The sequence below is a fragment of the Palaemon carinicauda genome, chromosome 3, assembly GCF_036898095.1.
Source record: "Palaemon carinicauda isolate YSFRI2023 chromosome 3, ASM3689809v2, whole genome shotgun sequence".
NCBI lineage: Eukaryota > Metazoa > Arthropoda > Malacostraca > Decapoda > Palaemonidae > Palaemon > Palaemon carinicauda.
Window position 1 is genome coordinate 63,387,892 of NC_090727.1, and position 24,868 is coordinate 63,412,759.

General features: G+C 36.9%; 1 long non-coding RNA gene across 2 annotated transcripts in view; it reads right to left on the bottom strand.

Annotated features, from left to right (window-relative positions):
- LOC137637632 (uncharacterized) overlaps positions 1-24,284 on the bottom strand; it is a 45,992-nt gene extending 21,708 nt beyond the window's left edge. For both annotated transcript variants that reach the window (XR_011043737.1, XR_011043733.1), the window contains exon 1: positions 24,220-24,284. This is a non-coding gene — a long non-coding RNA (uncharacterized lncRNA). The remainder of the gene's footprint in view (positions 1-24,219) is intronic.
- Between the last annotated feature and the right edge of the window lie 584 nt (positions 24,285-24,868).

The window sequence follows — 24,868 nt, forward strand, 5'->3', positions numbered from 1 at the left end:
GAATGTATACGATAAACTGATTTCGTAGGTCCTGTTTAGAGAAGGGTTCCCCGTTTAATAGGACCAGGAAAGCAGTCCTTAATGTAAAGTAAAATACTGCATTCTACTTGGATTACTGGAAACCTCTGCCAACTAAGTTGGAAGAAGGTTATGTTTTACTCCCTGGCCACGACTTTAATCGTAGAGTAATAAAACTTAGAGGGATTAACTATTATATATAAAACTGGACATTATTATATTTTGAGAGGTCAAAGGTCAAGGTCAAAGGTCAGGAAAAATATGCAATTCACCTAATCAGCCATAAGTTTGGACATCGTTGTCACAGAGATTTCAAACTTTGTTCATATGAAAATCCACGCCAATTAACACATGTTAAGGTCTAAGGTCAAGATCAAGCAAAGGGTCAAGATCGAAAAAAAGGGGCAAGAAATAAGCTGCTGCGCTGGAGGTCTGCGCTCTACTGAGTGCCCGTCTAGTTTTTATATTAGTCTTGCCCATAATGCTCGCCACTGGGGGGAGGGTGGGAACGTATTATATAAATGTGGCTCATATCAAGGCCACGGCCTTGCTCATATGACCAACCGAAGGACACAGGGTAGAAATATTAATTTGGCTCCCTTAGCCCGAAAATGAGAGGGAATATTCATTTGTTTCTATATTATCAGAAGAAAAGTTGTTTAGCTGACTAATTACCTTTTAAACATATATACCTTGAATTAGATATATGCATACTTACATAATTTAAAATATTAATAATAGACGAGTTACACAAAAAACACTATAGTACGAGTAAATTTCTTGTAACTATTTAAATACTTTAAATTTCCCTTTTGCATTCTTTTGATTAACATGAAAAGTACCTAAATCTTGTTGAGTAATACACTTACATAGCACATTCATTCTCCAGCTACTCTCAATTTATCTGTTGATTTGCCTGAACTAACAATACTGTAGTCTTAAATTCTGTCGAAAACTATTTATATTTGACAAGGCAATACAACTCTTCAATACATTTGTTTTCCAATAATGTTTGAATACTGAAGTTAACTCTTCAAGTAATGTATAGATGTTAAGATGTTTTCACTAACAAATCTATCTCTAATAGTCATTGCAGTAAGCAGCCATACCTTACATTGAGAGGTCACAGGCCTTAAAACCAAGCCCCTCTCCCTTACACAGAGCACAACCAATCAGATGTCAAGTCTTAAGGAAATTCATCGTAAAATAGAGGGGCACACAGTAGAGCGCAGACCTCCGCATTGGCAGCTCATTTCTCGACCTATTGCTCGACATTGACCTTTAACCTTAACATGTATTTATTGGCGTTCATTTTCATACACTCAAATATGAACTAAGTTTGAAGTTTCTGTGACAACGATGTCTAAACTTATAGATAATTACGTGAATTGGACATTTTGCTTGCCCGTGACCTTGACCTTTGGGCTTGACCTACCAAAATTTGATAAATTCCAGCTTTTTACATAACAGCTAATCTCTGCAAGTTTCATAACGATTAAAATTGTGGCCAGGAAACTGTTCACATACAAACACACACAAACAAACACAAACAGGGGGTAAAACATAACTTAAATGAATACAGTTTTAAATCCATCGATTTGAAAGTTATTCTCCGGTGGTCAAATTATAGCAGTCAGGAAAGTGGAGGGGGGGGGGGGGATGTCTTGCCGGTGTATCAGGAAATTTCTTTCCCCTGCCTGACTGAAATTCTCCCCGGGAAAATTAGCCTAGGATCGATCTCCCCCGGGAAAAGCAGCCCGGGCTGTTATTCCCCCAGGGGGGATTTCAGCACTAAGATATTTCCTCAACCCCTAGGCCATTTCTTCCCCACCCTCCCTTACAGAGAAACTATTTTGATGAATTAAATATTCAACAGTAAGTTTGACAAATATATATATATATATATATATATATATATATATATATATATATATATATATATATATATATATATATATATATATATATATATACAAAATGTTACACAACGTTACCAACGTTACGATGCCATTGCCAACGTGAGCAATGCTACGATAAAATTAACATGTGTATTTTAAAGCATTTTTCCATATACCCTTTACACAAAATATAAAAACGTACAAAAGGGTACAGAACCGAACAAACCCACCTAGCCTAACCTTGAAGTTCCCAGACCACATCCCCTAGACGGGGGCAAATCCCCCGACCCCCTTCCCCGGTCACAGCCCCTAGCCGGGGCAAGCCCCCGAACCCCCTTCCCCGGTCACAACCCCTAGACGGGGGCAAGCCCCCGGACCCCCTTCCCAGGTCACAAACCCTACCGGGGGCTAGCCCCCGGACCCCCTTCCCAGGTCACAACCCCTAGACAGGGCCAAGCCCCCAGACCCCCTTCCCAGGTCACAGCCCCTAGCCGGGGCGGACCCCCTTCCTAAGTCCTAAACTTGTATTGGCAAGAGGTAATGTTGAATTGGGCACTCTAAAAACATTAAAATTAAAGAAATTAATGACTTACTTGTATGACCCGGTGTAAATAGTCTGTTTTTCCCCTGTCCGAAATAATGGCTACCTCCACCAAGCAAAGGGGAAATCTTGGCCCAAAGGGGGTAATATTATCCTGGGACAAAGTTCCCCCTTGGGGATATATACCCTTGGGGTCTGTGGTTGCAGCAAATGGTGGAGTGGAAGCAGATGTACGTCAGAGAGTGAATGAAGGATGCAAAGTGTTGGGGGCAGTTAAGGGAGTAGTAAAAAATAGAGGGTTGGGCATGAATGTAAAGAGAGTTCTATATGAGAAAGTGATTGTACCAACTGTGATGTATGGATCGGAGTTGTGGGGAATGAAAGTGATGGAGAGACAGAAATTGAATGTGTTTGAGATGAAGTGTCTAAGGAGTATGGCTGGTGTATCTCGAGTAGATAGGGTTAGGAACGAAGTGGTGAGGGTGAGAACGGGTGTAAGAAATGAGTTAGCGGCTAGAGTGGATATGAATGTGTTGAGGTGGTTTGGACATGTTGGGAGAATGGAAAATGGCTGTCTGCTAAAGAAGGTGATGAATGCAAGAGTTGATGGGAGAAGTACAAGAGGAAGGCCAAGGTTATGGTGGATGGATGGTGTGAAGAAAGCTCTGGGTGATAGGCGGATAGATGTGAGAGAGGCAAGAGAGCGTGCTAGAAATAGGAATGAATGGCGAGCGATTGTGACGCAGTTCCGGTAGGCCCTGCTGCTTACTCCGGTGCCTTAGATGACCGCGGAGGTAGCAGCAGTAGGGGATTCAACATTATGAAGCTTCATCTGTGGTGGATAATGTGGGAGGTTGGGCTGCGGCACCCTAGCAGTACCAGCTGAACTCGGCTGAGTCCCTGGTTAGGATGGAGGAACGTAGAGAGTAGTTTCCTTTTTGTTTTGTTTCTTTGTTGATGTCGGCTACCCCCCAAAATTGGGGGAAGTGCCTTTGGTATATGGATGGATATTTCCCTAGAGGGGAATTTCGGACGGGGTGAAAAACAGACCATTACACCATTTAATGTTGCTGTTTTGTTTTTAAAAACCCACTTGATTTAACCAAGCTACTTACATTGAATATACTTTTTGGAAGTTCCATAAATTTGGAATGTACCATAGTTTGTGCTCACTGCCAAATTTATATTATATTGTTATAAGTTCTCCACTGAGATACTAACTCACGAAGTCTTCCTGACTTTGGAGACTATAATGCATGGAATGTATAAATAAGCTTCTAGAAGGGACCCTTTGCAATAGCCATTACCAATTCCGTAATGCCTCTCTGGCCAGATACCGTCCACGATTAAAATACACGTATACTGGGTTAGTTAAAAATATAAATGCGTTTTTAAGACCACTGTTTATCAATACCATCAGATGACTAAACCTATTCCAGTGACATCTGATGTCGTAACACTAAACATAATTAAATTAGAGTCGATTTTCAACTCACACTGAATCAAAAGACACGGTGATTATAACACAAGTCTTGTTCCCAGTTTAGCTCCATCGAATAACATCAAGGTTGATTCCTGGATTATAAGAATAATTTGTTAATCAAACACTTCGATACAAAACCAAATAAACTTTACCTTTATGTTAAGTTCGGCTAATGAGAAATAACAAGGGTCGTCGCTTCTTTCTCTTTCCAAAACCAAATAGAAATACCTTTGGACAACCGGTAATCGATTGTCCAACTTCCCTGGTATGAGAGACACTGGAGAAACCCACTCGTCATTTTCTGTGATGTTACGTCATAGTGACGTCATAATTACGTCACAGTGCTGTCATAATCACGACTCTACAGAAGAAATGCAAACTGAGACAATGACAAGTCCTGTATTATTTTTCAGGATTGAATACTGAAACTCCGTCAATTACAATGTATTCAGAGAGCAACTTAATAAACAGAGGAACAAGACTGATAAAAGGTATTCCAGGCAGAAAAGCGATTACTCCATACTAATAAATTACAATGGCTATCTATTAGATCTAGAATACATTTCAAGATATGTGAGATAACCCATCAAGTTATCAGAACCGTTCGGACATCCAAAATATCGTGCAGCCAAAGAATCATGTCGACACGAGAATAATTGAGAATAATTACAGACGGCTAAAATTATTGGAACTAACATACAGTAAATGTCTACTGTAAGTTCCAGAGCTCTCAAATATGTGGCTCTCAAGACTACTGTATACAATAAGCTCCCACTAGACATCCGAAAGACTGAAGATATTAAGGTTTGCAAGAGGAGACTGAAGACTTTCTTGTTTTCTAAGTGCTTCGGTAGTGTGGATTTGACTAACATGGAGTACGATGAGTGATACTCTCAAGACCTAAGAATGTATATGACAAACAGATCTAGTAGGTCCTGTAGGATGCAGGGTTCCAAGATGGAATAGGTCCAGGAAACCAGCCCTTCAAGTAGTCTTGAATAGGACTAACTGAAAACTGACGACCAAACGAAAGAACGAGTGCACAGCAGGTGAGAATGTCACACATTTGCAGAGTTTGAATAGTTTCTGCACTCAAAAATTGCTAGTTATCTTCGTGCTAATAAAGAGCTGTCAGCATTAAAAACTTTCTTCCATGTATATCTCTGGTTGCACCTCGGTGCCAAATGACCTTTCTGCCAATAACACCAGGATATGAAGCCAAAATTGGAAAATCTTAAGCCTTTTAATATAATTCTATAGGTAGGCTAACCATTGCAGAAAGTATCATTGGACTAATCAGCTAATAAGATTAAAACTTGGAAATCAAATTATTGTAAAATGGCTACACAATTTTTCACCTAATTTGTAAATAAATACCTTTGAAATAAAAAAATATTAAGATTATTCATAAGTTCTGATAGCGATAATAAACTGAAGGCACAATGGGGGGATTGCGAGATGTACGTGAAAAATACCAAGCAAAATATAAACTGGAAAGAAATTATTTTCACACACCAAGGCTCGCTTGAACAGACTTAGTGTCTGATGGAGGGCGAGAAATAAACCCCTAAAAGTATAAGTAAGTAAAAGTAAAGTTCAAGATAACTAGTACGAGCACTAGGTAGAGCACATACCTTCGCCTATTATCATGCATATTTCAAGATAGACAATTGAAATGGGCACATTTTGGCACTAGTTTTGTGCAAATCTGATGAAAATTGATCACGATATAGCAAAAATACGTTTTTTATCTTTTCGTTACCCTGACCTTGACATTTGACCCAATCGCTTCCAAAATATAATCAAATTATCCTTGGATCATAGCCAACCATCAAACCAAATTTCATGAGATTAGACCAAATAGTTTTGAGTTATGCAGATCACATACAAATAAAGAGGGGCAATGCCACCACCACTATATCATGCTATACATCACATGATAGACAATTGAATTTGGCACATTTCAGCACTAGTTTCATGCAGATCCGATAAAAAAATTGACCATGATATGACAAAAATGCGTTTTTGACGTTTTCGTGGCCTCGACCTTGACTTTTAAGCCAATCACTCCCAAAATCTGATCAAATTGTTCTTTGATCATGGACAATTATCCAACCAAATTTCACGCGATTGGGTTGAATAATCTTTGAGATATGCGAATCACAAACACACAGACACACGCCTATCAAAACGAAGTTAGCGAGGGTACATTACTAAAGTCTTAAGTTATATCTTCCAAAAAAATTTCTCCTTCACACACACTAACCCCTCATCAGTATCGCCCACAAAATCACTCCCCCATCCGACGTAATAGCAGTTTATGGTTGATTCAAAAAATTTGTGGGACTTTTTATGATATACAACAAATAAATAAACTCCCAATAAGCATCAAGATGAGTATAGTTACTACTGCATACACACCCATGCCTGCATACATACATACATACATGCACTACATACATATATGCACACACATGTATGTATACATGCATATTCAACCTTCCTTTCCCTATATGTATTAAAACCAATTTATTACACACATGGATAAAGATTCGACTCTCCTTTCTCAATATGTTGCAAAAGTAAATTCTACATGTTTCACCTCCCAATTCTCTTTCCAAGATAACACAATATAACTATCACGAGATGAAAACGAAAATGAGATTATGTGCCAAAACTCTCTGAAGCACAAATAGTTTTAATCACATCTTCGACGTAAATTTTATCGTTCGTTAATCATTAGCAAAGAATTGGTGAAATAGACAGGTGGATTACTTTCAATCAGCTTTAATTCACAAAATTAAAACCGGATGTAGTTTGAACATGAACTATTTATCGTCATCATGAATATTTCAACTAAAATACAGCAAAAGTAAGTTGACAATAACCTTTATATCCATGTAACACTGAAGGCGTGTTTCTCCGTCTTCCCAACTTCGAGCAAAACTGAGGGTAACAACCTTTGCTTAAGAGAGTTCGAATAACAGACGAAGAATAAATAGGTCTTCAGGTTAGCCTTATGCCATATATAATGGGGTGATTACCGTTGCCTATCAACTGCATTAGGAATAATTTAACTAATCAAATCATTCAATACAAATTGATTTTATCAGCGATGGAATGTTAAGAAAAATGGTGTTTTCGAATACGTTCATGGAATTAATACGAATCTGTTGTCTTAAAGATTTTTCCTAGTCATTTTCCCTAAATAGAGAGAGAGAGAGAGAGAGAGAGAGAGAGAGAGAGAGAGAGAGAGAGAGAGAGAGAGAGAGAGAGAGAGAGAGAGAGAGAATATGTAGGTCGATAGTCATTACAAAAGCAATGCATGAATCTCAAATGGTGTGCGAGTAATTCATTGCTTCCAAAACTCCATAACTTCTAAGATATTATATTTACCTTTAAAATTTCTCACAAATCCTCAAATGTAACTTCATATAATTAACATCGGTTCAGGCTGGTCAAATGGGACCTTAAAACTGGCCAGTCCTGCGAATGTGGAGATAAGACCCAGACCATCAATCAGATTCTTCGATCATGCCCACTATATATCTCATAATTTGGACAACCCCACGGTATATCTGGACCGTGGAGAGCCCTAACTTAGAGATAATATTAATGAGAGAACGTTCCAAAAATTGGCTGTTTGGCGTGACTAGCTATGAATGAATCAACACCAGTTAGAATAAAAAAAAAAAAACCTTGGATGTGCACTAAAATACTCGATTTACATTATCATAGTCCCCCAAAAATATGTCAAGCAAGGACCAACATCGATATCCACGTATCAGCTAAGTGATTTATTAGAAATACCACCATTAAAGAAAAGGAATTAACGTTGCTAGATATTTCAGTTGTTAATAATTTCTGAAGTCATTTCCCCATTGCTTGAATATTGCACGACTCAAAAAACGCTTTGATACAGTAAAATAAATATATACATTTTTTTCAACTTTGATATTTTGAGTTAAATTAATATTGCAAATGTTTGTAATAGATGTGATCGTTAAAAAATAAACAGACGTAAGATTCATTAGGACTTTGAAAATAAATATGAAGATACCATGCAATTGGTGGGTAACAGAACTATTCAAAATCGAGAATTGATATATGAGAAATATTCTCATTTATCATTATTATCTGAAACATGGTTAAATGACTTCGCCAAGGCTAGGACCACTGGAATGATCCCTCCCTCATACACGCATGTCGCATGGTAAATTGGCTTTTAAAGACGACGACTTTCCTGTCTCCTCTTATGATTTTTAGTTGCAGTGATTTCTCGTCTTTTTTCACCTTTTTACGTTCTAATCTCAATTTTCGATGTTCTCAATATTGTAGAGCCAACAAATTTTGTTGACAAGAGAATAGTTAGAGAGGGTTTCAAGTTATTGGAACCAAGATATATGTCTACTGTAGGTTCAATACCTTTCAAATAAGTGGCCACAAGACTATACAATAAGCTCCCACTAGACATCCGAAAGACTTTAGATATTAAAGCTTTCAAGACGAAACTGAAGATACACTCGTTTTCTAAGTGCTTCGATAACGTGGATTTGAATATTAGCACGGAATACGATGTGTGATACTCTTAAGACCTCAATATGTATATGACAAACAGATCTAATAAGTCTTGTAGGGTGCCGAGTTCTACTATGGAATAGGTCCAGGAACTCTGCCCTTCAAGTAAAGCTCTGAATAAAATGGCTGAAAACTGACTACCAAACGAACGAACGAACGAATGCACAGCAGGTTTGAGAATCATATATATACAGAGTTGGAATTGTTTCTGCATTCACACCGTGCTAGGTATCGTCATCGTGCCAATAAACGCAGAGTCGTCAGCCTTAACAAACGTTTTTTTTTTTCTCTATATTTATCCTTGGTTGCACTTCGGTGCCGAATGTCCTTCCTGGTACTAACGCTAGGATATACAGCCTAAATTGATAAATCTAAAGCCTTTAAGATAATTATATAGGTAACCACTGCAGAAAGTAACAGGAAAAATCAGCTAATAAAATAAAAACTTTGAAATCAAATTTTCAAGGAATGGCTACACACAAACGTCACTAAATTTGTAAAAAGAAAAAAAAAAGAAAAAAAAACTTTGAAATAAAAGAAATAAGCTTATCCCCAAAGTTCTAATAACGATGATGAACTCAAGTCACAATGAGGGAACGTGTGATGTACGCGACAGCTACTAAGTGTTCATCTTTCTTCTATTGTCATAGATAATTATGGTCATATTGAGATGGAATGTAAGTTCAAGAAGCTAACTAGAGCGAACACTCGGTAGAGCGCATACCTTCGCCTAAATCATGTATATTTCAAGACAGACAATTTAATTATGCACATTTTGGTACTAGTTCTTTCAAATCAGATAAACATTGATCACTATATGACAAAAATATGCTTTTGACCTTTTCATTACATTGACCTTGACATTTGACCCTATCACTTCTGAAATCTAATCAAATTGTCCTAGGATCATAGCCAGTCATCCCGCCAAATTTCATGAGATTATATCAAATAGTTTTTGAGGTATGCGGATTACAAATAAATAAATAAAGAAGGGTAATGGCATCATCATATGGTATAAATCACAAATAGACAATTAAAATATGCACATTTAACCATTAGTTTCATGCAAATAAGATGAAAATTGACCACGATATGGCAAAAATACGTTTTTCACCTTTTCGTGATCTTGACCTTGATATTTTAGGTAAACCCTCCCAAAATCTGATCAAATTGTTCTTGGATCATGGATAATTATCCCACCAAATTTCATGCGATTCGGTCAAATAGTTTTTGAGTTGTGAACACCACAAACACAGAAATGTAAATCTACAAATAGTTATACTCTGTAGACCACCGAGCAAAAGCAAAAGAATGTTTCTAGATGAATTTAATAACTTACTAGATACATTGAACGACAATAGAAATATAATTATATGTGGTGATTTCAACCTACATTTTGATAACAGAGCAGCTTAGTCTAATCATATACGAGATCTAGTTATAGTAAATTAAAACAACAACAACATACTAAATGTGGATATTGAACCTGACTGCTCTATATCCCCAATGCATAAGGTAATGTCTTCTGAAATAGATGTTAGAAAAAATAATGCAATACAGAAGGAAATCACATACAGAATTAAGACCAACTTTGATCCAAAAGAGTTCATTGAACAAAGCCTAGAGGATACAAAAGGGATAACACTAGTCTGTAACTGTGAAGAGAATCACACCCTAGTAGAGAGACAATCCTGTGTAAACTGCAATACTGATAAAAGTAAAAGAATACTTGCAAGTAATTATAATAATAGGTGCCCGGGAAAAAAAAATATTCACAATTAAAGAAAAATCGAATTGGTTTGATGATGAATTACATGAAGAAAAAAAAAATTAAAAGAAAAATGGAGAATAGAAAAAAAATAAAAATAATGAAAACTGGCAACATTACAAAGCAGCTAGAAATCGCTACAATTACCTTATCTTAGTTAAAAGAAGGCCTATTATAAAAAAAAAAATGTGCAATGAAAATGACCCATAGAAAATACATAACAACCTAAAGAAACTATTAGGTCTAAAGACAGAAATAGTATTGCCTGACATATCTAATGATCCTAAATGCCTAGCAAATGATTTTATTGATTATTTTAAAGAAAAAATAAATCAAATCTGCTCCAGTTTTCGCAACATCGGCATAACAGAACGAAGGATACATCAGCGACAGGTGTAAGTAAGCTAAGACTATTCAAAGAGTTAAGTCAGAGTGATTATATGAGAATAATAAAGAAAGTAAAAAAAAACCTACTGCAGAAATGACCCATTTCCAATTGACAATGTAAATGATGCAGAAAATTTCACTAGACTACAAAAGACCTACCGAAACATGGTAAATATGAGTCTAACACAGGCAGTTTTCCCTGATTATGAGAAAGTTCCATGTATCAAGCCTGTCTATAAAGGAAAAGGTGATATAGACAATTTAAGTTCATATAGGCCAATATGAAATGTCATATTTTTCGAAAATTATTGAAACTGCTGTACCCGAACAAACCTGGAAACATTTGAAACAATCTATTGCCATACCCGAATATCAATCTGCATACAGAGAAAATTACTCCACAGAAACAACAGTGTTAGCGATTAAAAATGTCATAACAAAAATTATAACAAATGGCAAGTGTTGCATTCTTGTGATGCTTGATCTAAGTGCAGCATTTGATACTGTAGAACATACATATCTGATGGAAAACCTTAAAGCTGTGGGCATCGTAGAACGAGCATATGACTGGTTTGTGAGTTATCTTGAAAACCGCAAAGTTAACGTAGTAATATCAAATGTTGAATCTGAGACAAGAAAACTAACCAAAGGGGTACCTCAAGGCAGTGTACTAGGTCCTCTCCTGTTTGAAATTTACACGATTGAACTGGCAAATATACTTGAAACTCACAGAGTTAAGTTTGAAATATACGCTGGTGATACACAATTCTATTCTCCAATAGCATCAGTTGATGAAGCAAAAAGAAAGATAATGAAATAATGAATGACATTAAGGCTTGGATGTTAACAATAAAGCTCAAGCTCAATGAAGATAAAAGTGAATGTATTATTTTTGAAAATGAACAAGATATAAAAAGAATCGAATGCTTCTAAAGAATTGAAATAGATCAATCGATCATTGACCTAAATAAATCAGTCAGAAATCTTGGAGTAATCATGGATGATAGACTGACAATGAATGAACATATAAATAATATGGTAAGAAATTGTAACTATCATATTAGAAACATAGCATTTATTAGTAAATACTTAAATGAAAAATCTATGGCCATACTCATTAATCCCCACATATCTTCAAGAATTGATTACTGCAACTCACTGTTCTATGGCTTACTAAATAATCTGCTGAAGAAAATTCATTGAGTACAAAACAGAGCTGCTCTGATTAATAAAAGGACTACACAATAGGGATAGAATTATCCCTGCACTAATTAAATTACACTGGCTGCCGGTAAAGGCGAGAATCCAATACAAGTTACTCGTACTAACTTTTAGGATACTAAACCAAAATGAACCAAAATATCTAAAGGAATGCCTCAATAAACTAGAACTAGAAACAAATGTTACCCTAAGACACATGAGTGACAAACATAGACTATCTAAACCAAGAACAAATAGTAAATTTGGTGAAAGGGCTTTTAGCTACTGTGCGCCTAGACATTATAATAAACGGCCAACTGAAATGATGGACCTTAAGGGAGAAATTGAATTTAAGAAGAAACTAAAGACATTATTTTTCACAAGATCATATGATTTGGAAGATACTACAAACAAAGAATTGTATAAGTTATAATGAAAATATTTCGTTAGATGATTGATATGGACCCGTCCGAGTAGTAGTTCACTCCACTTCAGTGGAGGGTTGGATTTGAACCCAAAACAAGTAAACAAGTAAACAAGTAAGACACACGCATATGAAAATATACTGTGTATCTTCGCAACAAAGTTAGCAAGGGTAAATTACTAAAGTCAGCTGGAGAAGATATGTACTGGTAACCAATGTCTAAAATGGATACCTAGAGAGACATTATTGGTAACAAAAAACTAAACAAAGAATTAACACCTTCTTCTTTCGGGTCCAGTGTATAAAAATTATTCAGGCAGGAACGACAATATATTAATCACTGTGTGAATGTGATTTTGCCAAGTTTCTTATGTGGAAATAACATTGTTCAGTATAGATACTGAATGAAAATTCAAAGTTTGAAACCGTAAAAAAATATAATAAAACATGATATTCGATTTACACAAATAGTTAGTCTAGGTTTCACTCTCCTTCGAGGTCATGATAATATAGAACTAGATTTCTGATGGTGCAGTTTGTGTCTTGTGGGTACAAGGCCCTTTTTGCATTATCTATTCTGATAGATTTCTTTCGACTAAAAAAGAACAGCGTTAGTTAGTGAACGTCATTACCAATACCTACTCAAAGTATATATGAAAGAGGTAGCCAGATCTGTTCGTATTAAGTGGGACAACAAACTAAACTGAAATAAAATGTAGTACACCTAACCAGGGTAACCCACACTCGGGTGGAATGAAGTAAATCCTCTCTCTCTCTCTCTCTCTCTCTCTCTCTCTCTCTCTCTCTCTCTCTCTCTCTCTCTCTCTCTCTCTCTCTCTCTCTCTCCCGAAATTGCCCAGATAGTTTAGAAGCCATTTAATAGTTATTAGAAAACCTGTGCCCTAGACCTTCTGCTTCTAATACGATTCCTTAAATTGAGAGGTATTCTCAGAACTGATTGTTATCTCGAAATGCCTCACGTATATTTACCAATCACTCCGGGAAATGCCCCTCCACTATCATCTACTTCTGACTATATTAATAACTTGACGACCGGAATAATTTCGTGTTAGGACTAATAAAACAGTACTGAGTAATATTATTTATGTCCTCATTTCCTGACCAACCTGGGACCTCGCCATATTCAAGTTATGACAGCAGGTTATACATGTAGCCTACAGTTATTAATTAGTGCCACATCTGAATGTAGAGTCATTTGAAAGTATACTGTAGAAGGTGGCTAACAATCTCGCTTCCACCCCTCTCACCCTTCTCCTTCAACAACAGTATAGCCATAAACCCTCTCTAGCCCCCATCCCCCTCTCCTTTCCACAAACCACCAACAAACACCTGTTCCCTCATGGCAAAGTCTTCGGTGCTGCTGAAATATTGTCAAGTAAAAGTACGTAGCTATTCAATTTTGTCAAGACACTTCTGTAAGACTTTCACATCTTTATCCTAACCACCCCTACCCCTACAACTCTCTCCCCTAACTAACTAACACTCTGGGACCCCCAATCAACACAAACATTGACCAAATAATTGCAGAACATTTAAAATTACTTTTCCTGTTCTATGGTTTAGAAATCCTTATTCTTCTAATGCAGTCAAAATTATCTAAATCTTGCAGAGAACAATGATAATCGTCCTTCATTATGCATTGATAGTTCGTTAAGAATCCGGAATGATCCGTGCTCAAGATAATCCGTACTAAAAATAATCCGTACTAAAGATAATCCGTACTCAAGATGATCCGTACCCAAGATCCCGTACCCAAGATAATCCTTACCCGGGATGACCCGTTCTCTAGATAATCCTTACCCAAGATAATCCGTACCCAGGATGACCCGTTCTCAAGATATTCCTTGCCCAAGATAATTCGTAGCCGAGATAGCCCGTACCCAAGATAACCCGTACCCGCAACTGTCAACTCACCCAATCTAAGTATGACGCATTACTGTAAATTTGATTGATATTGTATAAGTTATTTTGAGTTTCTTCTGGCAAGTTGGTTCTACTCTTCCGCTAGCGAGTTTATCTATGTTGCCATTTTGCTGTAGCATCATTTAATTGAGTAGCAGCATATTTGTTTAAATACCCAGTTATTCAGAATGAAAGACACAGTTTTCGAACGTCTTGCCTTACTTCGTGGCTAATATGATTATTAATATGGCTAATGTGGAATTTCTATTATTATTATTATTATTATTATTATTATTATTATTATTATTATTATTATTATTATTATTATTATTATTATTATTATTATTATTATTATTTCTTGCTGAGTTACAACCCTAGTTGGAAAAGCAAGATGCTCCAAGCCCAGAGACCCCAACAGGGAAAATAGCCCAGTAAGGAAAGGATACAAGGAAAAATTAAATATTCTAAGAACAGTAGCAACATTAGAATAAATATTTCCTATATAAACTATAAAAACAAAGCAAGAGGAAGAAAAATTATATAGAAAATGTGCATGAGTTTACCCTTAAGCAAGAGAACTCTAGCCTAAGACAGTGGATACTGCCTGGAAGTAAATCATGTTTGCATGACCACATTATGGATATTTGAAATCAAGTACTCACAAGTTAGAGTTAACAATTATCTTTATATTTACACAAAACTGAAGACGTGTTTCTCCGTCATCCTACCTTGATCAAAACTACGGTTAACAACTTTTGCTTGACAGTTCGAAAAACAGACGAAGAACCAGCAGCTCTTCATGCAATCTTTAATCATGCCATAACTAATGAGGTCATTGGAGGTGATTAACATTGTCTTAACTCTGCATTAGAAATATCTAACCAATGAGATTATTTCATTCGAAGGAATTTTATCAACGATGGTATTTTAGAATTTTTTTTTATTAAATAGTTTTGGTGACTGTATACGAGTTGGGTATTTTAAAAATATCAAAAATTATTTTCATCACAGAAGAGATAAAGTTCTGTATTGTTTAATTAAAATGGTTGGTGACCCTTTGATAGATAGTACTAGAAGGTTTTCATCTTATGAGAGAGAGAGAGAGAGAGAGAGAGAGAGAGAGAGAGAGAGAGAGAGAGAGAAACGATGCTTTGTCAAAAGAGAGAAACGGTGCTTTGTCAAAAGAGAGAAACGATGCTTTGTCAAAATTTCGTCAAGCAATTAAATATACGAAGACATCTATCTCTCTCTCTCTCTCTCTCTCTCTCTCTCTCTCTCTCTCCCTCCCTCATAGGATGAACAGTTTCTATGACTATTTATCAGAAAAACAGTCACCAACCATAGTAATCAATCAAAACAGAACTTTAACGAAAATGGATATTTTGGACATGTGTATATGATAGCAGGTAACGGAATACGCGGGGCAAGATGATGATGGTTGTAAACAGCGAGTGAGTGAGAGAGTTCTATCTGTTGAGTAGAAATTCCAAATCTATCACTTGCTTTATATTATACGGTCACGTTCACAAGGTAAGTAAAGCAACTTCATAAGTTCAAACTTGCAGCAAATGTTTTCATGTTGAACAGGCTTACAAGTCTTTTTATAGTTTATATATAGAAGATGTTTCAATGTTATTGTTCTTGAAATGTTTTATTTGAATTGTTCATTAATTCTCTTGTAGTTTACTCATTTCCTTACTTCCCTTCTTCACAGGGCTATTTTCCCTGTTGGAACCCCTAGGCTTATAGCATCCTGCTTTTCAAATTAGGGTTGCAGCTTAGCTAGTAATAATAACAATGCCAATGACATTGACTTCGACAGTAATAATAATAATAATAATAATAATAATAATAATAATAATAATAATAATAATAATAATAATAATAATAATAATAATAATAATGATAACTAACGAAAAAGGCGCTTGGAATAACCATGTTTATTCGAGCCCTATTAGACACAGAATGATAAAGATGACGGTGGTAGATATCATGGTCCATAACAGCAAAGCTATTATTTCTTGTTGGGTATGACTCGACAGTTATTTGGGTACGAGTCACTCAAACTCGCTGGGTATGAGTCGCCTGGTTACGACTTGCCTCGCTGCAGTTTGTTAAGAAACATCTATGGCCAAATAAAGTATTCTTCTTTTCTTCTACTTTTACGGGTTTATTTCTCGCCCTCCGTCAGACACTAAAAGTCTGTTCAGGCCGGCCTTGGTGTGTGAAAAAATAATTTCTTTCCAGTTAATATTTTGCTCTGTATCTTATCAGTTATTTCGCTAGCATTTGTATTCAGGCTTAATAGTTTTTAGGTCACTATCATGATTATGAACCAAATGATTTGCTTCCGTTGTAATAACTGTTGATGCAAGTTGCAAAATAATATTCCTAGTTTAAACACTACTAAAAATCAATTCCAACTCGGTTAAAATATTCAATGGAATTGATATGCACCACTTTTATATTTGAAAGTTTAAATATATTGGCTTTTCATAATGTTTCAATCGAAGTTTCATTAATCATCAAAATAAATTACAAAATACCTGACAAATGCAAAAGTGAAAAAGTAGTTGGGCTGAGATTATCTATATATTATTGTTCCATAGATGTGGTTAAACTTAAGTACGCAAGATACAGTATCAACACTGCCCTTGCAAAAATAGATTAAAACTTTGCTATACACAAGGCACTAAAACAGTTGGAAGACCCAAGTCTACATGGCTGAGGACTATTAAAAGGGAAGTAGTAGGTGAAGAATGGAGAAGTGTTGAATTAAAAGCTCAAGATAAGAGACGACTGGTGAAATCTAACCGAGGCCCTTTGCGTCAATAGGCGTAGGAGGAGATGAGGATGATGATGATGATGATGATAATGAGGATGATGATAATGATGATACTGATGATAATGAGGATGATGATAATGATGATACTAATGATAATGAGGATGATGATAATGATGAAAAATGTATACATCCATTCTACACATTTACTCCATAACGTACACCAGTTAGTACACCCATGTGTACATCCAAGATAGATAGTATTAACAATTAAAGATACTAAATAGTGATTAAAGGTTGCGGTGGCCTAGTGGTAGTGTCCTTGCCTGGTGATTGCCACACTGGGGTACGAGTCACGGTCAAACTCGTTACGTTCCTCTGATCGCTGCAACCTCCCCATTCTTGAGCGCTAAATCGATGGGGGGGGGGGACTTATAGGTCTATCTGCTGAGTCATCAGCAGCCATTGCCTGCCCCTCCTTGGTCCTAGCTTGGATGGATAGGGGGCTTGGGCGTTAATCCTATGTAATATGGTCAGTGTCTAGGGCATTGTCCTGCTTGATAGGGCACTGCCACTGTCCCTTGCCTCTGCCATTCATGAACGGCCTTTAAACCTTTAAAAAAGTAACACCAAATGGAATAGCGGCCTTTTTAAATACCACGATATAATATCATGGTATACTATACCCAGTCAGGCACAGACAGACCTGATGTCTTTTTGAGCAAACAAACTTTTCTTTGTTAGACTGGGAGTGAGCAAGTATTCGGGTTTGGATGCTCCAATAATACTAATATATTCCCACTTTTGTCACTATGACGTCACAATTGTTCGATGGGGAAATTGTTCGTTGAAAATCAGTAATTCGTCACTCTTAATAATCTGGAAATTGCAATTTTCGAAGATATGTTTACGAACAAGATGCATAATAATGCACAGTATACATTTTATCTCTAGATTTTATAATAACAGAATTTCACGTACAGACACACACACCTGGGTTGCTTGGAGGTGGTCCCCAAACTCTCCATCTAAGTACCACACCCAAACAACAAGGCATTGAAATAATACCTTTAATTAGCCCAACAAGTATTCGAGGGTCCTTTTTTTTAGAACTACTATTAACCAGTCTTTAAAAAAGTTCGTTTTTAACGTCAAATAATAATAATAATAATAATAATAATAATAATAATAATAATAATAATAATAATGGTAATCCCTGGAGGTCGGGTGATACAAAGGTCACCTACATTAATACGATTCTGGAAGCCTCTAAAGAGCGTAAAACTAATATCAATTGGTAGAGGAGAACTCCGAAATCCTCACCAAGGCAACAGAGATATGCAAGCTTCTTTATTACTGAAAAATCCCTGATTAAAATGATTGAGTAAAGATTTTTTTTACTAATATCAAGTACCAGAGTTTGAATTTCCCAGCAAAATCTTTGTATTTTCAAAAGTTTGTTCTTGTAGCTGTGGGTACACTCAAATCAAACAAACCTTTTGCATCAAGATAAATGCTTTTACATTCATTCTCTATTGATAGATTTAACTCTCTCTCTCTCTCTCTCTCTCTCTCTCTCTCTCTCTCTCTCTCATAGAAATAATAAAACAACCAATATAAGACGAACAATCTCAAATCGCTATCATATAAATGACTTCGATCATCACTAGAGTTTCATATAGAAAACACACCGATCCCTACTATTAGTTTCTCACCAGTGGTACTAAAACGAGTTACGTTCAGTCAGTACAGCTGAAAAACAATACCCTGTTGCGATATAAGTATAGATATTTAAAAGAAACATAACTATAAGTATAGATATTAAAAAAAAAAAAACTTCATATTAGCCATCACTGCGTGACCACATCCTAACCTGATGGGGTCATACTTTCTCTCCTTCACCAATACCCAGATGCATTGCATAACAAGCAAGAATTGAATACGAAATTCGTACTAACGAGCTTAAACAAAATAAAGGTCTTGGAGAAGACGACTTTCTTGTTTTCTAAGAGCTTTGATAATGTGGATGTAGCAATTATTACCGAATACGCTGTTTGATAGGTTACTCTATAAATACCTAAGACTGTACATGACAAACAGATCTTGTAGGCCCTGTAGGGCACAAGGTTTCCATATGTGACAGGACAACGAAAAAAGCTCAGTCTGTCAGTCATTTATTTCAAAGTTTTTATTTTTTTATTTACAAATTGGATCAAATTTGTTTGTAGCCATTTAATGATAATTTACTTTCGAAGTTTTAATTGTATTAGCTTATTTTTCCAATGTTACTGCAATGGCTACCCATATAACTATCTCGATCGTTTCTCAGTTTTAAGACGAAAACGTTAAAATTTCGATTGTGTGACAAACTATTTAGGGTATAATTGATAGTTGCCTGCAGGAGGGAGACTTCATAGCACTAGTATACACATGTCAATATCTTCTATGGTTCAAGAAAAGACACAATTATTGCCGGAGGAGCAATGCATCCAAGGTTGCCAACTATGACACGGAGAAACACAGGCATGATTAAAAACTTTTACTTTTTGAGTTTTGTTCCTAAACACTTTCAAACAAAGATGGAATGCATTCCATGCTGTATGTTCCCTCAACTAAAACACTGGTTTTTTATAAACACCCTTAGAAAAGTTTAACTGGTTGAATAGGTTATAATTGTAGTACACAGAGTTATAGGCACACCTTTATCTTAAGTTGATTAGTCTATAAAGCATAACGGTATTATTGACACACTCAAAGAAAAATACTTGTAAACATTTAATAATTGAAAATAAATTCCAACAAACGAAATAAACTTTCAGGCCTACCTTTATGATGAGTTAAGGCTTAGTTTATCAATAAATAAGTCTTCATAGTCGTATTAAAAACGTATTTATTTCCTCACTGACAACGTAAGAACCAGAGAATCTGCAGAAAACCAATTTGTCCAACTGGTCGGGGAAAAAAAAAGAAGAAAAAGAACGGGAATGTACCACCCCCCATCACCCACATCTAACTAACAGGCTTCTTTTTTTATTTTTATTTTTTTTTGTTTTGCCTAAATTTCCTGCTTTGCCCTTTACTGAATTTCACACACACGTTTCTGTGTCTGGGTCTAAACTAGTTCCTGTTGAAGTACCTGTGTAGACATAAGATTAACTTCATCTAATTCTATATAATATTTGAAGATTATATCTATGGTTCCAATACACATCCGGATGTTTCAAAGGGTTAGGTGCCTGTTGAGAGAGAGAGAGAGAGAGAGAGAGAGAGAGAGAGAGAGAGAGAAACAACTATATAATACTGATAGCAGACTTACTAGTAAATGTCTTAATTAGCCATAAAGCAGAGTGTAATAAGAAAGGTATACGTAGTAGTAGTAGTAGTAGTAGTAGTTATTGCAATATGAGAGAGAGAGAGAGAGAGAGAGAGAGAGAGAGAGAGAGAGAGAGAGAGATGGTCCAGTAGCTATGGACGTACCTATCAAAACCCTATTATATACAGAAGTCTGTGACAGAGCCGAGAGAGGAGTTGTGAACTCAAAGGCAGATTGGAAACGACTGAGTTGTTTATTAAGGAACACTCTGCTGTATATACAAAACCTCAAGGCAACAGGACATGGCATGTTCGAGAGACAGACAATGTCACAGGGCAAAACCGGAGACATGATCATTCAGGTTCTTTTTAGTGCGAGGGAAGAGCGCAGATACAAGCATATTATATACAAAAGGAATTATGTACAATTGTGTGACACACGGTTGGTACATGGCTCCCCCTCTAAAAATGACATACTGAACATGTTAAATAGGTGCCCTGAATCTGGAGAGGTAGTAGTAAAAACTGCGCCGATTAGCGACAGTAAGTGGCTGTAGAAGTCGTTGGTTTGGGTGCGAGCGAGTGGTGGATGATGGGTAGCTGTTGCCGCTCCGGCTCGTCACGGGGTAGGCGAGTGTGTCCTACGGCGTTAATAGGCGTGTCCTACGGCATTCATAGGCGAGTGTGTCCTACGGCGTTAATAGGCGTGTGTGTCCTACGGCATTCATAGGCCTACGGCATTCATAGGCGTGTCCTACGGCATTCACGTCAGCTTCGGTTGAAGTTGAATAGGTGTCCTCTTCGTCACGAGTGGAGGCGTTGATGGAGGTTTGAAAGTCATGAAGTGGGTTCACATCACGAGGAGAGCCGTCTGCGGCAGGTTGCAGGCGAGTGATACTGGTCATTTTCCCGAGGGTGAGGGAAGCCCTTTGGTCCCCCAACGGTTGTTGAGAGAGCTGAAAAGGCGTTGCTATACGGGCGGCTGGCGACGGCGAGTACTGCTGCAGAAGGTATGCGTTGACGGCGTCATAGTAACGGTGAGAGGTGTAGGGGGGATAGGGAGGCGGGAGGAGCGAGTCACTCCGGGGTCACCAATGTGACAGACTGAGAGAAGGTGTTGTGAACTCAAAGGCAGGTTGGAAACGACAGAGTTGTTTATTAAGGAACACTCTGCTGTATATACAAAACCTCAAGGCAACAGGACATGGCATGTTCGAGAGACAGACAATGTCACAGGGCAAAACCGGAGACATGATCATTCAGGTTCTTTTTAGTGCGAGGGAAGAGCGCAGATACAAGCATATTATATACAAAAGGAATTATGTACAATTGTGTGACACACGGTTGGTACATGGCTCCCCCTCTAAAAATGACATACTGAACATGTTAAATAGGTGCCCTGAATCTGGAGAGGTAGTAGTAAAAACTGCGCCGATTAGCGACAGTAAGTGGCTGTAGAAGTCGTTGGTTTGGGTGCGAGCGAGTGGTGGATGATGGGTAGCTGTTGCCGCTCCGGCTCGTCACGGGGTAGGCGAGTGTGTCCTACGGCGTTAATAGGCGTGTCCTACGGCATTCATAGGCGAGTGTGTCCTACGGCGTTAATAGGCGTGTGTGTCCTACGGCATTCATAGGCCTACGGCATTCATAGGCGTGTCCTACGGCATTCACGTCAGCTTCGGTTGAAGTTGAATAGGTGTCCTCTTCGTCACGAGTGGAGGCGTTGATGGAGGTTTGAAAGTCATGAAGTGGGTTCACATCACGAGGAGAGCCGTCTGCGGCAGGTTGCAGGCGAGTGATACTGGTCATTTTCCCGAGGGTGAGGGAAGCCCTTTGGTCCCCCAACGGTTGTTGAGAGAGCTGAAAAGGCGTTGCTATACGGGCGGCTGGCGACGGCGAGTACTGCTGCAGAAGGTATGCGTTGACGGCGTCATAGTAACGGTGAGAGGTGTAGGGGGGATGGGGAGGCGGGAGGAGCGAGTCACTCCGGGGTCACCAATGTGACAGACTGAGAGAAGGTGTTGTGAACTCAAAGGCAGGTTGGAAACGACAGAGTTGTATATTAAGGAACACTCTGCTGTATATACAAAACCTCAAGGCAACAGGACATGGCATGTTCGAGAGACAGACAATGTCACAGGGCAAAACCGGAGACATGATCATTCAGGTTCTTTTTAGTGCGAGGGAAGAGCGAAGATACAAGCATATTATATACAAAAGGAATTATGTACAATTGTGTGACACACGGTTGGTACAAATCTATAGATCACTTCTATGTAAAGATGGGATCGTATAAAAACGAGAAGTGAGGAGTCTTCTGATTACTCAGAGCGAAATGGTATCCTAGTTTACGCCCGAACATAGTTAAAAAATTATGTTGCAATTGTATATAAAATGTTCTCGTAGTTTTGTCCATCTTGCAGCTTACATTGGATGTTAGTGTTAAGTTTCAATGAACTCAAAATATCGCAAAAAGGTCAACAACATTGCAAAAATAAAAAAAAACACCGAGATCAAACAGTCCTGAGCTATGGGCGATAGCTTACTTTAATGAGGAGTTCGGATATTGAAACTCGCAGTTTGCTAACAGGAGAGAGAGAGAGAGAGAGAGAGAGAGAGAGAGAGAGAGAGAGAGAGAGAGAGAGAGAGAGAGAGAGGCCATTGTTACATTAAAAATGTGTTATGAACATTAGTAGCACAACCCAAGTCCATTAAGCATGAAGATTTTATATGGATAAGATTTAGTTAACTTGAAAATAAGGAAATACATGTATTATGGCCTAGCTCAAGACAGACAAATACAAATACATGTATACATATGTACATACATAAGCATATACATACATACAATATGTAATCGAGAGAGAGAGAGAGAGAGAGAGAGAGAGAGAGAGAGAGAGAGAGACTTATGGGCGTGGCTGATACTGCCAACAGCTGTCAAATTGGGCTGTACATCCAGAGGATGTATTTAACCAAAAGAATGAGAGCTGTGTACGAATTCTGAAATTCCTAAGACTGCCGTTAACCGTTAATTGAGACCATAGTAAGATATATCTATAGACCTTGGTAAGATATCTAAAACAGATTATTGTTTTATATCTATCAAGGATTGTGTTTGCTTCCTTACAAATGAACCATATCTGATAAGGGGTTGTGCAGGATGAGTTAGCTCTAAGGGCTGATTATCAACAATAAAATGATCAATGAATTTGTCTATTAAATACGCTGTGTATGTTAAGCCGTTCACTGATTATATATATATATATATATATATGTGAACTGATGAATTGTTTTTGTGTGTATTCATACACAATGCCACAATAACCAAAACTATCACCTAAAATTCACGGATCCTTCATACACTTTCGTAAGTTAAAAGAATAAGCACAATATATACAAGTTTTTTTTTTTTATTTTACTATGTAGCATCACCATAACAGCTTAAAAGGGGAACACAAAATCTATCGATTTACCTTCTTTTCTAAGAGAAATGTGTTATCGAAATCTATTAGTAATTTTTGAATAGAACATTGACCAGACTTTACCATGATAAGGCCTTCAAAATTCCTCTCTGACGCAAATAGAAAATTTAGTCCTTTGGCCAAGCACCGGTCCTGGTAATTACTCAAGTTCTTCTTTTATTAACTGAGATTAAAATCGATTATAGTGTTCCTACTTGGGACTTAAACCAGCATTGATAATACAAAAAGCCACTTGGAAAGTCTCAAACAATAACCCTCAAAAAATTAATTTTGGGAACAGAATTGTTTTTGAAAATGCCAATATAAAATTTTTTCGACAATTTAAGACCTTCTAAAGGAAATAATTGGTTATTTCAAATATTTACATTTAAATTGATTAAACATCCGCGAAAAAATAAGTAAAAAACCTATTATGGAACTCCTTACCCTTGCACTTAATTTTTTCACAGCACTAGTTTAAAAAAAACACGTCCTTTTCTGGCCGTGTCTATGGCAGACTGGATCTTCTTATAGAGCTTTCAAAAACATCCCTAGACAAGCAGTAAAATATCCCTAGATTAGAGGTATTTTCCCCTGGTATTCTTTAATATTTTGTATTCTTTATGATGATAATACAAAGTATATACTGATGCCTTTTCTGTAATCATAATATACTATATATTTACTCTTAATCATTGTGTTTATGAAACCACAAAGGGAATATAGATTTTTTCAAACAAGAGCGTTTTTTGGTGTTTCCTAATTTTTTTTCCTCACTGGGCTATTTTTCCCTTTTGGAGTCCTTGGGCTTATAGCATCTTGCTTTTCCGACTAGGGTTGTAACTTAGCTAATAATAATAATAACAATAATAATAATAATAATAATAATAATAATAATAATATGTGCTCTGAAAGATATATTTATACTATTATAATCGTACTGAGAGTTATACACAATTAATACTTAACAAAATACAAATATTCCAATTGTGTGCTTCTGACAGCTGAAATGTTCCTAATTTTGGGAAGAAAGTCCTTAAAATTGGTCGACAAAGTTCAAGATTTACTTCAGCCAATCTGGGATATATACTATACT